At 30.2% G+C, this 19,426-nt stretch overlaps 1 protein-coding gene across 1 annotated transcript in view; it reads right to left on the reverse strand.

The window, feature by feature from the left end:
• bdg (sodium-dependent transporter bedraggled) overlaps positions 1–19,426 on the reverse strand; it is an 88,941-nt gene that overhangs the window by 21,986 nt on the left and 47,529 nt on the right. The gene's annotated exons all lie outside the window — the stretch shown is intronic.

Genomic DNA, 19,426 nt, shown 5'->3' on the forward strand with positions numbered 1-19,426 from the left:
CACATTAAATCATTAAAATGAACAGTAAGTACTTATATAAAAACGGTTACACGAAATCTGATTAATTATCAAACGTGTGGAGATAATACGATAAACTTACACGCTGCGAAAATTATGAAAATGTCGTTTACGATGAATGATGAAAGCCCAAAACGCCAAGTAATGCAGTTTAATCGGCTCAGGCATAATATAATATTGGTTTAGTTTTGACCTAAATTTCATATTTTCGGTTTACAGCCATAGTAATATGTTTAAATAACATTCCTCGAGAATTGAGATACAGATTATAAATTATTATAATATTATAATTTATAATGTTATTGTATTCCTATGCAAACTGCAAAGTGATGGCCTCGTGGAAAAACGGAGAAACACGGTGGCTAACCCTGCAGATTACACGTATACCTATAATAATATTATTATGAAATCGTGATTCTACATTATTGCACCTCAAATGGTTGTTTAATTTTTTAACACCTAAAAAAACTCTTTGTTGTTGCACTGGCCCGTTATATGGTTGAATATTGCTCAGTCCAATTTGGAATACTTCTAAAATTGGGTAATCAGATTAAACTAAAAAATGTTAGGGACGTTTTTTAGAATATTATCTAAATATTAAAGGTATGGAAGATTTTCCATCGTTTAATATTATATTTGGTCAAATTTAAGCTTCTACTACACGATTTAACTTTTTACCTGATAATAGATAAGATATGGTGTAATCTTCTACAGAGATATTTTTACCTGACGACACAAGTCGGAATGTCTCAAAACGACTCAGCCTTTGATAGAAAAAAATATAAGCTATCTAATTTGAAGCTAAACAGTCGATTAATATTATTTATTTTTGTTCTATTAAGTTAAGTTAATAAATGTATTGATAAGAAAAATTCAAAAGTTGCCTTTTTTGAGGTGCTATATATTCTAAATCAATATATATATATATATATATCAATTATAATAGTGTGTGAAAGTCAATTTGAAAGTGTATTAAGTTGTGGGTCACCTATATCGTAAACGCAAAGGGTTAAAAGGACAGGAATAGAACCAGTTTTTCGACGGTTCAGCATACCTCGAACAATATGGGTCAGATGGCATGAATAATTATCGTGTTTTTATTGTTTTTGTAACGACTAACGGTTGTATAAATAATATGGTAAACAAAAAAGTCAGAACACATGAGTGATGTGTATTGCAGAGGCAGATACCTCCGAAGTATATAATTATTTAGCATATAGATGGACGTCTCAGAATCGCGCATAATACCTATTTAGGTATCGGTAAAACTGACAGTGCGTGAAATATATCTTGTGGTGGATCTAAAATGTGGCAGGAATAATGGATCGAAGTCGAAAGAAATAACGGATAACGCACGTGCCGGAATATTGAAATAAACCAATAGATCCAAGTTCAGGTTCAACGACCTCGGCATGAATACATCTAACGCAAGTATATCTATATAATATAATGATAATATGTCCATCGAAGCTTTGTTCTATTGCCCGACGTCCGTGTAAACACAATAATACTGTGAATGCAAATCTTTTATAAAATATTAGAGAAAAAGTAAAAACTCTGTTTTCGCGACTTATTGGTGCCGTATCACGTTTTAGACGCAATTCGCAAGGAATACAGTAACAATATAATATGTATGTTATGCTTATTTGGAGTTGTTTCGCGAACGGAATAAAATCAAACCGTTATCCTTTCGAAGATTTCGATTATGTTTTTTTTCTTCACAAGTCTAATAATAACACGCTAAGTGCGAGGAAAGTGACAACTGCGACTATTAGGTACAGTATAAAATAATATAGATCATATTATTATATATTATATAATTTATGTATATGAAACGAATCGCTGCTATTGTTCCATAGAAATCGTTCGTTACGAATCGAAACAGAAAGCGCGTGCCGCCGAGTTTACTAAAATGACGTCAAATACACGAACAAACATTATTACCTATTTTTATTACTATTATTATGTTACATACGACCCGAACAAAATCCGCGAGCACGAAAACCGAAACTCATTCGTCATCGTATTATTGTTATTAATTTTTTTTTTTACGATTTACTATTTGGTTTCGTCGTCGAATCCATTGTAACAGCATACGCAGACGGTGTCCCGTAAACTTTTGTGTCGGCGACAAACGCCACGCCACGACATAACATATTATTATTATTATTATTATTGTATTATTGTGTAATTTTGTCAGACAGACGCGTATATTTGTATACAGAGTGTTTCAGTGAGCATCGTCTAAATATAAATTAATATGCTCGTTCCGACGCTTCGTTTATCCTTAATAATTTATGTCTGTTCTCGAATTCTAAGTGCTTCAGCAGAGTAGTTTCCAATAGTTTTGATACTTGAATAACGAATACGTTTAATATAATATTTTATTTAAAAAAATGTTTAAACAATAACCTGCTGGGGGATACCATATTATGGTAGTCATTCTGTAAAACGTTTTTTGACGCTGCAAACGAACGAGATATAATATACTACCTTATTATTGTGGACATTCGTCGCGACGTCGTAATAGTGTAATGATATTTGCGAATGATACAATACGTTTAACATTAATTATTAATCAATACAAATGTATAGTCGTATGTTGTCGAACGACGAAGACAATAATTGTCGAGCTTGATGATGATGGCGGCGTACATATTATTATGATAATTGTATTTGATATTATAATAATAATTGTTACTTTTCGTCACTGATCGGTTATAGTATGCGCTAATAATGTTAAACACGGATAGAGAAATCTGTACAAAAGAGAACAAATCGAATAGTAAGTGTACACACGCATTCAAATAATCGCCGCGAGGTCTCGAAATTGTATTATATTGTACTGCAGCAGATGATAGTTGTACACAACATACTTAATATAAGTATTTTTTTCTCGCTCATACGCACATAAATTATAACAAAGATAAAAACACACTTACACTATACGAATCTAAAAACTAAAAATTATAATAATTAAATCACGAGATTAACACGTTACGCGGTATACCTATACATTGTGCAGGAAACGTAAATATATACCATACTCAATTTAGTAATATCGTTATTATAATATAATAGAATCCAATTTGCACAAAATATTGTAATATTATGCGAATTGGCAATTAATTGTTTTTACTAATATTCGCAGTAAGTACTTAGATTACTTAATTAATTTTTTTTTTTTTTTTTTATATAATTTTTAAGACGTAACCTAGAGTAAAATTAACTATCACACAGGGGATTTTGTTAAGGGTATTACATCAATTTTATATTTTATTATTATTTGACTTTCAAAATAATAAAAAAAAAAATTGTTTATTTAAGTGATGTTTAAATAGTTTTAAGACAATACTTGGACAAATCGATATGTTATTCCCTACTCCCTAGGAAATACTATTATTCATCATTTTAATAATTATTTAAATTTAATAGACTTTACTCTCAGATTATTCAAGAAGTTAATAACATAAAAAATTACGATTCGATATCGATACGAATGAGTTTTGTTTATGTTGCGCGAGGGCAAAAAATAGAAAACAAACAGTGTTTCATTACCATCTTGAAATACAAATCGGCAGTACGATTTTAATGAGCCTTGTCTTGACCATATTGTAAATTGTAACATAAATAATATTATTTATACGCTGGTACAAGTATTATAGTACAGCAATCTGATATTATTATTATTATTTTACGATGCAACTATTATCCTTGATGTTTTATTCTGTTGGTATGAAACACGTGTGGTCTGTATAGCTTGCAGGTGTAGTTTTAAAAAGTATTCATATTGAGGGCCAAAAAAAAAAAAAATTGATTTCCCCATTTCCTACCTATGTATATATTCTTAATCTAACTAATAATGAAAATAAAATACAATGTACAATATTATATTGAAATGTCATCACATATTATTCAATAATAATATATGATATACAAGAAATCCGTTAGACAATCGATTTTATTACGTACATTATCACGGGTCGTCGTCATATATATATTATATACGACCGTATCATTACTATAATGTTTTCGAACTCTTCACGAGTTCGACGATAACTATTACTGAATAATATTTTGTATTTACAGTGATGAAAAAGTTTTTACGATTTGTCGTAAAAATAATTAAACTGCTTTTTTATTATTACTATTTTTTTTTATTTTCCGTGAATTATAAAATTGCTATTAATTTCTTAATGCTTATATATGACGAACGTGACTAGCACACGCACACACGTTTATCGGTCATCCCGTTATCGTCGTGCGTATGCTGCGTATGTGTTCGGTTAAAAACAATAATATTGCGAACAAAAACACTAAAATTGTTTTGTACGAATTTATTGTTACGAAGAACGCTGCGATATTTAAAGCGAAATCGAAATTCATCTGTTTTGTGTGATATACATATGATGTATAAATATATTGCGTCGGGGGTGGGCAAAGCATCCCATTAATCCCATTTTATAATATCATTGTATAGGCAACTCCGATTATGGTCTGATATAGCGATGTGTCTGCCGTTTGGTTCAGTGCAGTTCAGTCCCTATGAAAATGTTCAAAGTTTCAAATCTCAATTATTATGACTGCATAATATTATATTTACACTTCTTCTGGTCGAATACTCAAATCTGATGTCTACACATATTTTGTACATAATAAAGTCGCATAAATATTATATATTATATGCAAGGGAGTCCGCAAAGAGGAGAGTGTTAGCAAGCAGGACAGTTGACAGTAATCCCCGCTGCAGTGGGACTTAATTCTATGTATGCGCGGAAAAAATATCACTGTTTATAGGTCAGTGTTTCGGATGTCGACATATTTTACAGTATCCAAAATTCCAAATCAATATTATTCAATATAATACGTATATCCGTATGTGAATTTTTTGTCGTTATAAAAATATGTTTGAATTTGGCTAGATTGTGATAACTGATGGCTTTACTTGCTCAACTTGTTGACGTTTATTATATATAGTTAGCTAATAAACGGACCAGGCGGATATCCAATAATTACGTCCTTCTCTATAACATAATATGCTTATTTACAAGTGGATGATATGTCTTTCTTGAGAAGTCTCTCACGGAATTGTCAAAACCAAAACTTAGTTTCCTAAGGATACTAATTACAATTTACGATGGTATTTTTCGTCAAATATAAGTTATAAATTATAACCTATGTACGATTGATTAAATATACATATATATATTTAATCAATGTCTATACCTACCTATATAATTGGCTTCATTTTATAAATTACATACAGCGATTATAAATATAGCACTTACACTTTTGGGGGGGAAGGGGGCTCCTAGTGCCACCCACAACCTATTTGTGTCTATATGTATGTTTGCGTGTAGCAAGTACCTATATATAGTACGCGAGTATATGATATATATTATATATATATATATATACCTAATTAATTATTATTATACAATATGAACCTGCGAATTTCGTTAGGGTTCGACGCGTCCACGTAAAGCGGTTAACGATGCTTAACTTTTTATTTAGTTAACGATATAAAATTATAGAAGAGTGCGGTGCACCCGCGAAAAAAAAATGTGTTTTGCATCCTCCTTTCCGCCACGATAGTGACCATCAGTATACGTACAAACATACACACACGCGTGTTTATCAACAATTGCAACATTGTTATATATTATTATTATTATTATTATACTGTTATACTATTATTATACACAGTGTTCGCGCGTCGGTCACGGGACAATACCATTTTATACAGCTAGATACATAATATGAATCGTAATGATATTATTATTATCACCACGCGCCGTTGCAGGTCGTCGTCGTAGGCGGATAAAGTACGACAATGTACGCGATAGCGTTTCTTCCGGCGTCGTCGTCAACCGTGTCGCCAGCACTGCGCTATCGCAACACTCGGTGCATATACACACCTGTATGAGCGGCGCCGAAATAAAAAACCGGCCACGGTGTGCGGTGTGATAAAAAAAAAAAAAATGTACATTATAATAATATATAATATAACGAACGCGTATTATGCATGTATATACAGGGCGATTCGACGAGCTGCTGCTAGCGCTTCTTTTATCCTTAAATGATACATTTATTCAGATTTAGATTTTTGGATTTTTAAGCACATTTTATTACTATATGTATATATATATATATTTATATTTATTTATACCAATATACTTTGATTCTATACTTTTTTCTTATTTATTCTTTTTTTCAATAGTGCCCTGCACAGGAGGCGATACAAACTTTTTTCCCAGAGCGAACAATATACTTTATAATACTGTATGTTTTTTTCTTAATTTTTTCCATATGATTTTGGATAAAAATTATAATATTGTTACGATAAACCATATTATCATAATATAGACATCGAGTTAATCGATCGTACCAAACTTTTTTCTCGAAAAACTAACCGTATACCTATCGACACGTACTCTTATCGAGGCATCATCACCTCCAAAATTCCAATCACCACTGATTAATCAATTCGGGCACCATTATACATTAAAAATACGATCTTCGTGCAAGAGTCTTTATAGTCTGAAGTCGGAATGGATATGAGCAGAGAAGAGACCATATCGTGTTGTATAATAATATACAATTTAATACAAGTAGTACAGTTGGACGAGCGTGCACGATGACGGACAAACGGCAGCGGTGACACGCTGTATATCATATTATAAATTATTATTGTACCTACAGACGAGGTCGATGATCTTTTTCAGTCCTTATTTCCCTTCCCCCACCAACCCAATTTATAGCATTGATCACTTATTATTACTATATTTTATGCGTACGATATTCCGCGTGTGTGCGTGTGACATACGAACACATGTACATATTATTATATTTTATATCTACGGAGTGCGAGTTATTGTCGCTTGACACAACTATATCAACATGCCTACTATGATTATTGAAATATAATAGACTTTGACAGTTTGACTGTACGGAAGTTTTATACATCCGCATACCCACCGCCGACTGACGAATCGTTTTTTGCAATTAATACAACTTTAAGAAATTCGAACAGTTTGAAATTTTAATCTTCGAATACAATATATCAAATCTATTTTAATAAGGTACCATTTTTAATTTTTAGATTAGATAAATTGTCGATTATACCATATTTTTAATTACACGCAGTGGCGTGGTGAACTAAAAATATTCCAGAGGCAACCCCCCATATAGATGACCCACCCCACATGTATTTTCATGTAAATAAGTACAATCCTTGATACCCACCCCCCAATATTTGAAAAATCCCAGAGGCAATTGCCTCTGAAATTACTCTTTGCCACGCCACTGATTACACGACTATACAAGTGAAAAAACGCCCAATTAAATAACTCGTAACTCGTAAGTAGGTAATCGATTGGAAATATCGTCGAAAATAACAGGTTATAAAACTATAGCTAGTAATAAGTACCGATCTGATGTAAATCGCAATTTTTAATAACTATAACAAACTAAATCGTGATTAAAATATATATATATATATATATCTACAGCAATTTAGTATTTTTTTTCTCGTAAAAATTTAAGAAAAAATTAATAGGAATATTATAAATTCTCTGAGCAACGAAGGTGAAAACACCCAGTCTCTTACCATAAGCACAGTTCTGTTTGCCTATATTATATATAAAATATATATATATAGGTAGGTACCAAATCGAACCTATCTAGATAGTCTGGGTATGTATATTAACTACACACACACACACGTTGTATTGACACATGCGCAAAAAACCGTACGGTAATTGTTGTTAAGTAAATAATTATTAAAGATTTTGATTTTGTTTCTTCATCTTAACTGAAGCATTGGAACTTCATAAGACTGTAAACAGAAACCGATGACTGTATATACGTATAATATTCTGTGTATTTGATCGGCCGATCGAATATCTGCAGAACTTTAAAGCTGACACCTGTGGCCGACCCCTTCAAATGAATACGCGTAGGTATGTAATATATTGATCAGCTAAATTAATTAAACCAATTAATTTAAATGGATGTTGAGAAATATGGGTCAGAATCATGGTTGATGTGTGGCATGGACATTATTCTGTTGGAACCGTTCGATCATAATTTAAAACGCTTGCTATTTGCCTATTTGTTTACATATACTGGGAATTTCGTCGTGCATAGTTTATATTAAATGTTGTTATTAGCGTAGAAGTCAAGTCAGTTTTTCGTTATCGATTATATAGTATGATAATATTGTCGTCTTTGCTAACTATAATATATGCGTTTTGCGTCTTAATAAGACTATATTATAAGATAATTACTTATAATAAGTGTTCAAATATAAATTTTAAAATCAAAAAGGTAATTAATACTTTTATTTCAATTATATTATGATGGCATTCGTATAACGAAATATATTTTAATACAGTACTTACACATAATAAATCCATGTACACTTATCTACCTGTTTACAAACGAGGTTTTTAATTTCGTTATTGATGTTATGTACAAAACAATAATTTTTTGTAATGGGCTAAAGTAAAAATAATCTAATGTTTAGAAGAGATAAAAATGTATTATTTAATTCTATATTATACATATTTGGTACTATTATTTTTCAAAAGGTTAACAAAGTATAATATTGTCTGCGACTGTTGGCTTAATACAATTTTTAACCGGATTTTACTAAAATATTTTTTTCGTATGCATTAAAATAAAATTTGAAACTGGTTTTTCACTCATAATATTATACTTATTCATCTTCGCGGAACAGAATTTTTAAGAATACTAATTTAAGCGAAAAAACATCTTACCATTATGAATTTACTGAGAACTAGCAAAAAAAAAAAAATAATCACGAATCCTACATATTATACAGAACGTCAGTAATTTATCAAGCGTATTCGCCATTTTTTTTTCTTCAATAATACAGTTATTTAAAAAAAAATTTTACTGAATATTTAAATATACTTAAAGATATTATTTTTAAATCATTGAGAATTTTTATACTATTTAAGGAGAGTTTTATAAAGATACATATTCCTATTATTGAAATGAGAAACATCCTTTCAATTTGTAAATAACTGTTTATAGCATATGATTTTTCTGAAAATTTTAATTTATTAAAACCAATATTCAACCGAATAACTGTTTTATTTTGTATAAGTACTAAGGATAATAAATCAATGATTGATGGGTTTGAATGAAACCTATGAGTACTGTGGTAACTTGAAAATGTAAGTAGGTACCTAATTATACGGATTAATTACATAATAAGCTCTTAAATGTTTCAAATAAAATAAACGATAATTCCAATATCACATCTATTTTATAATTTTGTGGAACCATTTTTATTTTTTAAGAAATTTTTTATCCATAGTTTACATATTTTATTTAAAATTTAACGAGTGCCTGGTCTAAGGTTCAAAATTTGTGCTAAGAAAGTCGTGTTTTACAACAAGCTAACGAGAATACATTTTCCATATATTTATATTAGGTTATTTTCAACGATGTAATTTTGAGGTATCTAAATATTGAATACGATCACTCGATATGGATGATCGTCAACGTTTGTCCATATCTTGTTGCTAATAGTACAATATTGTGAATTCACAAAAACTCTGTGGAACAGCAGTTTCGAGCGTCCATTTACAAAGATATTGACTGAGTTAAATTTTCTACCACGGCGCGGTGACGTCCTGCCAACCGCGATATAATACGTTTTATTATATTTTAATATTTTATTTGGAGATATTATTATTATACCTACGATATTTTCTGTCGAAACGGAATGAAAATCGTGCACATGTAATTCTAATCGTCGTATTTGATAGGCAACGATTTAAAATAAAATTTCGTACTATACAGCATAATATATAAATAGGTTATACATATATTTTGTATAATTTAATTTGACTTTGAGAATTAGAGGTGTATAACGTGGAACATCGTTAGAAAAAACTGGTTCAGTAATGTGTTATCCATTGGGGCTAGGAAGTTTTTAAATTTGCATAATTATTTTCAGCATAACTATACCTAGGTACTTAATAAGTAAGCTAAAGATTGATTTTATGCGAACACAAACATTTTAATGATTTTATTTCTAGGGCAATTTTGGATTTTTTCACAGTGATATTGCAAACAATTTGTCAAGTTTTTTTCGATGAATTTTTTTCCCCATACTTATCATCAATCGTCATAATATATTATGTAACATAACATAATTCTAGATATTATTTATATTATACATTTATAACGTTGTAACGGGGATATATATATATATATATATATATAAATGTATATTTTGATAGTTGTGACGATTGCGTACAACTCAGTTGGTATAAGTGTATTTCGTTGTAACATATAAGGGGCTAAAGATAGCCGAGGATGACATTTCAGATAACAACAAGTATTCAGGTCGTCTGGACGTTACACCTATATAGGTATTATTATTATTAAAAAAATTTGATAAACGACTACATGAAAGAATTTTACGATAAAACACAATACGACCGACGTTTTTTTGGATTCGTAAGACTGAAATAGCACATCCTACGTGTAAATACTACCAATGCATTATATGTATATACCTATAAATTCGTAGTGGGTGCGCGTGTATATCATATTATTTTTATATTGCACTATAATATAGACGAAAACACACACACACACACACACACAAAGAGTTTATTGACCACGAAAATTCCGTATTCGTACAATCCCACACTGTCGCGGTCGCTTCCTGAGAGTGGTACCGTTATATATATAGTGTATATAATATTATGTATTGGTACTTGTAGCACATAAAACATAACAATTAAACACAAAAATTATTCCATCGTGAGCGGAGTTGGGCGTTGGCCGCTTGGATAGCGATTTTCTTCGTTTATTATGTTATAAACTATTATATTACTATTTTAGGTATAAATAATATACACGCAAGCCAATTTTTTTTTCTCTGAAAACAAATCGCCTTCCAAACTTTTAGATAGGACTTGCCTCTGGATGTTTTTAGAGGCGATTACAGTTTACCATTTGGGTCTACTAGAATTACCCATAGACAGTATAATATATTAGTGACAACGCGATTGAATATTATACGTAATTATTGTTTTCAAAATAAAACAAGAAAAAATTGAAAAAATTAGCATCCATTGAAATGACTGAAGTCAACCCAAATGGCTCGTACATTCCCTCCCCCCATGCAATACATCCTCAATCGAATGATTGCAATAATATTATACTAGTAGGTATAGGTAATATTTACTAGTCCCCGCTATTTTATCACTGAACCATTTATTTATGTGTTTTTGAACAATATTAAAAATCATATTTTATTCACGTTCTAAATAACTTTAGTTTCATCATTCATGCGAATTAAATATATATATATTTTTTTAAATTTATATTCCATGATGCTCCGTCCACCAATGTTTCATCAAAAATTCTAGCGCTGTGCCTAAGCGGAGTAGCACATTTTTCTCTTCTGCAAAATATTTAGTTAAGTATTCGAAATCAATCAGCTCCAATTGGCGTCACTATTTATTATAATAATATTATTATTTTCGAATACCTACTACGAGAGCATATTTTCAGACATCAGAGCGATTATTCTGCAGTAGAGTTCTAATGGTAATTTAATATAATATTAACTTCTGCACGATCTTTATCGTTCGTCAATTCGTCATAATATTTCCATCTACCAATGATTAATTAATATAATCGAATAGGTAATAATAATAAGTTAGTAGATAAAGTGAATATGATGATGGTGTTCAATTAAATATAGATTATATCATAATCGAGCGACAAAAGCATCAGAAACAATTACCTATAGATACCTGATTGAGGCAACAACCGCAGAATGCGTTTGCTACATAATAATTTATTATTTTCTAAACTTATTGTGTATCGTATTTTTATTAAAATCAAATTTAAAAGTACACTTCTGTAGCTCCAATACTTTTTTAAGTTCCTTTCAGGATTTGATAGAAGGTCTGCAACGAGTAAAAAAACCACATTAATATATTAGGTAATTTATGAAAAATCGTTAACTATCCCATTATATACTTTTGGAGGTCATAAAAAAAGTAATTTGTTGTGCATGAAACGCACGCGACTGTGTCATATACTATTATAGTATACGCGTATTTGCTCGAGAATTTATGTCCAATAATTCGTGTGCACTTGCATCATGGTCACGCATAGATATCTCAAAATGCATTAATCGTTCAGACGGTTCAGAGAGATGAGATAGTTTAAGATGGGGGGAAGGCTGGAGGTCTATGTGACTTTCAGACTTTGCAGGACTTAATATATTTATTTCTACGAATCAGAGGTTTCAAATTTTCTAATTTTTGATTCACAGCGCTATAGAATATTTTATACAAATTAAAAATTTAGAAAAATAGTATACATATAATATACTATATATATAATAGTATATACTATACATAGTATGTATATTTTATTAATTTATTTTAATTTATGATACTAATAAAAATAGAATAAAAATTAAAATAGATTTAACATTTCTCAGGTTTACATAAAACACACATACTCACACACATAAAATATTTTTTCTTAAAAATTGTGAAAACTATGTAAGTTATTAGATACCCAGTTCTCATAATGATCTTAATCCACTCCCACATCGATGTACATTGTGGAAAGTGAATTTCAACCTTATGAGATCTTACCTAATTTGTATATAATATATTATTGTTTTTATTTTTGTTTAGCAGACGATGATATTCTGAACTACATTCAGATATAACACAATATAGCCAGTGACCAGTGTAATAAATTAGTGTAATTAGTGTAATTAATTTTCAAAGAAATAGAGAGGGTTGTCTCATGGTGTCTAATAAGTTAAATACTAGTTTATACTACTGCACATCGAAATTATTTGAAAAATTAAAAAAATACTTTTTGAAAAGACGCAATATTATTGAAAATTTTTTTTAATTCAGTAGATTTGTGTTAGGTACATTATTTGGTAAATAATACCTATTATATAATATCAGTATATTATATAGTTTTATTGGGGTGGGGGGGGGGGGGTTTATATATTCAACTAATAGAATCTGTATTGAGTTCTCAATTTGAAAATTTGAAGTCTCAGTGAAGCTTTGCACAATTAAAGGTGGTTTAAAATTGTGCTATAAAGTTATGCTATAATATATCTAATAATTAATGTATATTTATTACGGTCCGAGTTGAATAAACTATTTGGTAGGTAGCGGTTAACTAAACGTTCAACGACATCGGACATAAAACAGCAATCGGTCGTAAACCGATATTTTACTATCATCCGTGTACGCGCAATGACCGACATTATAGTAACAAAAATAAGAACTTAATTTTACGGGGAAAACATACGACCCGGATACACTCTACACTGCGCGGTGTACTATTTCCGTGAAATCTCCCACAATACGGAAGAAAATGATGGCGACGACGAGAACTCACTTGCCCGAAGCTTAATAATGATGTTATCGTTTTAAACTTCGTCGTCGTCGCTGTCTGTCTCGTTTCGTGTCATCACGAATAGCCGACCGGAATGGCCTGACCGTTTTCACGAGGTGTCGATTTTTTTATTTAATGTTGTTTCACGATAAATAATAATTAAATGTATATAATATTTTTATTTTTTCACGATCTGAAAACATAATTTTAGTAGACGCGTCAAAACCACAGTGGCTGTTATATTATTTTCAACACTTTCAGAAAACGATATTTAAAATATGCGGTCGGTTGCTCGAGTAGAAATGTTGAAAAAAACGGCGCGCAACTTTCAATCGTTTTTCACAAAAGATTATACGCTTTATAAGTAACATACCCAAGTATAGGTATACTTAAAATTGAAAAATAAAAATAAAAGGTGATGATATCCCTTGTTGGGATAGAGGAGATTGGATCATGGTAATGTCTTTTTTGTTTGAGCGATTTGCATAGGCGTTACCTACATGTAACATTATTTTTTACAGGTTTGCCATTGTAACGAATTATTATATCACCATAATAAACGTACAATTACAATAAATTGTAGAAAACAAATGTATTTATCAACTAATAGTCTTATGAATTATTTCAGATAATAATCACTGGCAAAAAACGTTATGTTCGGAACAAATGCCATACATAAATGGCGCCGGTACACAATCTGAAATGTTACGTGAAATGACGAATCGCCGACGTCAACAACTACTTGTGATTGTTCAGGCGCCCGTCTGTATTGGCGATAGGCAACACAACATGCGTATACGCCGTCGGTGGTTTTCGACAACTTCAACAACAATGGTCAATAATATTACTGTAACGATTATTTGTCTTGGTTTATTGTTCGTACGTCTTTCACATACACGATTGAGACTTTAGACATTATAGGTACCTGCTTAATTTTTAACTTAATGCTAGGTAACTATGAAAATGTCTATTAACTAATATTTATTGTTCTAACTTTGAAAAGTCAATCACACAACTCTGTAGAGTCAAAAGAAAATATATCATTAAATTTGCAGTGCAGCCTTGCGAGTAAAATACTATATCGGTGCGTGCATATACGGTGAAAGCTACAGTAAAGTTTTTTTTTGTGTGTACGTCGTACATTGTTATAATATTATGGTTGTCGCGGTGTGTTATTATATAGTTGATAATAAGTGTAATAATATATATATATATATATAATGTACCTATATACAAATAAATTGTTTCTCATAGTCACCAAACTGCGGTTAATGGATTTTTAAATACTAAGATTTGTGTTCGCTTCGCACTTCATTAGATTTTGTCTTTCGATCGACAGAAACGGCTTTGTCGAAAATTGGTATATATATATATATATATAAATTATATCATTATCATTATTTCGTACGAATGTCCGACGATTTTACACACGAAGACCTATAACGATACAATAGGTACGCAATTACAATAATAATATGGTATGTATAGAGTGATTATTGATTCATCAAACATGGAGCCACCCCATTGTATCCTTTAAAATTGATTTTTTTTAAATTTTCATTTTTTTTTACTTTTACGCAATTACTATAATAATATGGTATGTATATAGAGTGATTATTGATTCATCAAACATGCTCAACCCCATTGTTTCCTTTAAAATTGATTTTATTTAAATTCTCATTTTTAATTGTATTATTAAATATCACAAATTTAAATTCTTGAGATTTTTTCACTACTTAATGGCTGTCCTGTGACGATACGAACTTCTGTTTCTTAAATGAGAACACCCTTTTTTTACCATCTATAAATTATTTAGTGGATCACTTTTTTGAAAATATTCATGTACTGAATTCAAAACTCGAACGAGTAGTTTATCAGTAATTAAAATGCTTATACTAGGAATAATAGTCTTTAATAATAATAATAAAATTATATTGGATATTTAGATCTAGTATTTGTTACACTTGGAACATTTTTACGAATTATAAATACTGATAGATTAATATTGATTACCAACATTTTAAAATCACCATAGACTGTTTTTCTCAGAAATATACCTACGTATATTATTCTCGTATAGACATTGAAACATCTAATTCATAGTGCACAAAGTTAAATAACTCAAAAACTATTTGTTCAAATTTTGATTTTGATACATCAAAAATTATTTGTAAAACGTGACGGAATATACAAAAATATACAATAACTATAACTTGGTATTTCATTTCAACAATCAACAAATCAGATTGAAATCGTTTATATAAAGAAATATGTGCAAATGCAAGAGGTCCTTATAATCCTACACATAATACCTAATACACATATTTCACAGATATTCGTATAATATTATTGTACCTATAAGCTAACAATAACATGCGCAGAATGAAAATATAAAAATAATATACAGGTGAAACTGCTTTCGATTCACGCGCAGGAGCATATTATTAACATATTATTTCAGTTATAAAAAAAAAAAATCGAAACGAAAAACATGAATCCTTCGGTCAACACGGGGGACCTTGACATTATATTATGATGTCTACGCGAGTTCGATCGATTTCGGACGAACGTGGGTAATATTATTATAATAAATTAATAACCCTACCTACACGTCGCACAGTGGCTGTCGCACTTGACCGAGCGGAACACCCTAGATAATGGAAACGATTGAAACAATAACCAATCGTGTACGTCACCACGTTTTAGGTATATATACCCTACATAATAGGAACAATAACAATTGTAATTGCAATGATATTTCGAGGTTTTTTTCTATCTATACCGCCGACGTGTGGGATGTACCATAATGTATGTATGTATATATTATGTATATATCGTCCGAACATGAATATAATATAGTATATACCTACATAAGTCTGTAATCTGGCGATTCGGTCGAGCAATAATTATTCCCCAAACGAGTGTTAGCGTACAGGGACGCAAAATAATAATAACGAAAACATAGGTGGCAACAAAACAAAAAAACGCACGAACAACATCTATAGCTACTTATTGTATCGATAGACTTGTCGTCTTGGATGATTTTATTTTATACCACAGATATGGCGTACTTACAATAATATATTGAACATTTTAAACAAATATGAACGCACTCAACGATTAGATCATAGTTTTAGAATTTAAATCATTTTTAATTTTTAGACCATTACTGAACTAGCAGAATTAAATTATTTAAAATCATAATTAGATTATTACTGTTTTTAAAGTTGTGGCTAACTATACTTATATATTGTCTAGAACGTTTATATGTTATATTGTTATAATATTGAGTGATTGTTTTAGTGTAACTGTTATATTATTGTCTCCCGGTAGACATTATAATATGTACTATGTTATATCAAAATTAGTTTAAACTAATAAGACCGTTTATTATGGCAATATTTTTACAATACCTACTTAACTAGCGCCTATTTTGATGTAAACGAAAAACTATTTTAAGACACGATATTTAACATTAATTGTATTAAATGCGACTACTGCATTTATACCAATCGTAATAATTATAGTACCTAATAATATATCATGTATTATATATGTATATACTAAAATTTCTTTTTTTTCTTGTACGCTGCGAGACACATTCGGTCGCTACCCACTTTTCAACTGACCTTCGTTTCGACAATAATCACTATTATAATATAATAAATGTTCAATGGCACTAGTATACAATAAACAAATAATATACATGAAATACGACATCGATCACTGGTTAAACCAAACAATATAATAATGCGTGTTAATATGCATTTAATGGTGCCATTGCATAGATACTGGTGTATAATATGTCGCATCCACCAAGTGTAATCATATTTTTCAAATGGATATCCATTTCATGAACTACGATCATACAATGTAAGTCAAACTAAACTTGGGTTCGTGAAATGGATAAATTATGTCCATTTTACGAGCTCAATGTGAAATGGAATCCGGGACGGGACGGAAAACGAATGAAATGGATTTATGAAAATGGCGAACGAAAAAAAAAGTCATCAATTCTATTGTTGGAAAGAACCCATAAAAAACTTATGCTGCAGTTGCAGTTATGAGTGTATTACCTATATAATAACCGATAAACATGTCTTCGCCGACGGCTGAGATTGACAGCGATGACGAGAACTATCAATAGCTACGCCCTTATAACATTTAGTACGATAAATCATTAATCACAGCAGTTTCTTTATGGATACTCGGTACGTGTGATAATGATATTGTTAAAACGTATCGATTTTTCTAACACAAAAGTTGTTTTATATTAATTAATTATATTTTATAATAAATATATCATATGAGATTATGCAATATGTTTAATGTAATTTTTTTATTGGCAAAGTGTAACGCTCCAATTGTACGGATTCAGTTCTCATCAATTTCATTTTGAAACTGTTGTTTCATAACACTTTATTTTACTACGACTGTGTATCCTCCAGGGTTCTTTATTCTCGAGTTAAACGCAGCTTCGCGTGGAAAAAATTTACAATTACGTAATGGCGAAAAGATCATTGGTAATAATTTTTATTATATTATTATCATTTACGGCTTATTGTTATTTATCTACAAAAACATTTTTAATTTTGCAATTTTTTGCAATTTAAAAAAAAAATTTCTAGATTGCATATATACATATATAATATAATATAATATTTTTCCGTACAAAAACATTAGACATATTATAGAGTATACTCATACGAATTGATAGCACTTGAGATTAAGTTTATTTTCATTTCAAAAACCAAGTAACCATAACAATTGCTCATTAAAAATGTATTGTTCTTACTCCAGTAGAATGGTTCCAACACCGTTAGTGGTGTTGCTTGAAACGGAAATTGCGAAATATGTTAAACACGAATACAGTTACCTATTAAAATTATTATTATTTTTTTTTTAAGATTAATTAATAATAATTTTATCAAGGGCATTCTGTGGTTACATATATTTTTGTAACGAGTCTATAGAAGTAATCCTAATGGTGAACACCTATAGATATATACTGGTGACATCGGTTCGCACACAATAATAAAATAAACAATATTATACAATACTGCAATGTCGTTGTATATTTTATTTATTTATCAATAATACAACGAGAAATTTGATTCCTGATGATGAATCTGATTGATTACCTTGAGGTTCATCTGTATTTTCGTTTACATAATAGCTGGTAGTAATACTACCGAAGTATCGCATAGCTCGGATCAACGTCAGTGGATCATTTTTACAATATAAATAATAGTTAGCCAGATAGACATCATAATATCTACCTGGCATCAGTTCGACCAAAATATGCTTTTATTTTTAACATAAAGATGTTTGATTTTGTAAACGTAACGAATAATATTCAAATAAGTGATTACAACAATGACTGCAAAAGTATTTTATATGATGCCGATGGTAATCGTAAATTTAAATCACTATTCACTATACAACTCGAGTCAGATGGTACCTAAGCAGTAAATGTTTATAGAAAAATATCTCCATTATCGATTCCATGCAGCTTCTGTGGACGTGTAACAAATTTTATTTATCGTACTACCCGCAAAATACACGTCTTATTGAATATCAGTCACTACATACATACATGACACGCGAGTGAGGCACACACACGCAGTGGCACTCAACACAAACTGCATACACAGTACACACTTGATTTATTATTATTCTACGTTAAATGTCTACAGAAAAAATGTCTTGTATGAAATAAGTACGGTAAAAAGACGATAAATTGTCTAGTATATGTTATTTTGTTATGATATATTTTTTACCCAATAAAACAACTAGATTTTATAAAAATTTGGAAATTACAACGAATATAATATAATAATATCAACAAAAAGAAACGTCTGTATCAGGAAATTCACCACAAATTCGTCTCTGATCGTGACATATTTTTGCTACAATCATCAATTGCTTATTTTATGGAAATTATTTATTGAATTTGATCTGTTGCATTAACTTA

The sequence above is a fragment of the Diuraphis noxia genome, unplaced genomic scaffold (genome assembly GCF_037042655.1).
Source record: "Diuraphis noxia isolate RWA-SAM2 unplaced genomic scaffold, SU_Dnox_SAM2 contig0003, whole genome shotgun sequence".
Taxonomy (NCBI): domain Eukaryota; kingdom Metazoa; phylum Arthropoda; class Insecta; order Hemiptera; family Aphididae; genus Diuraphis; species Diuraphis noxia.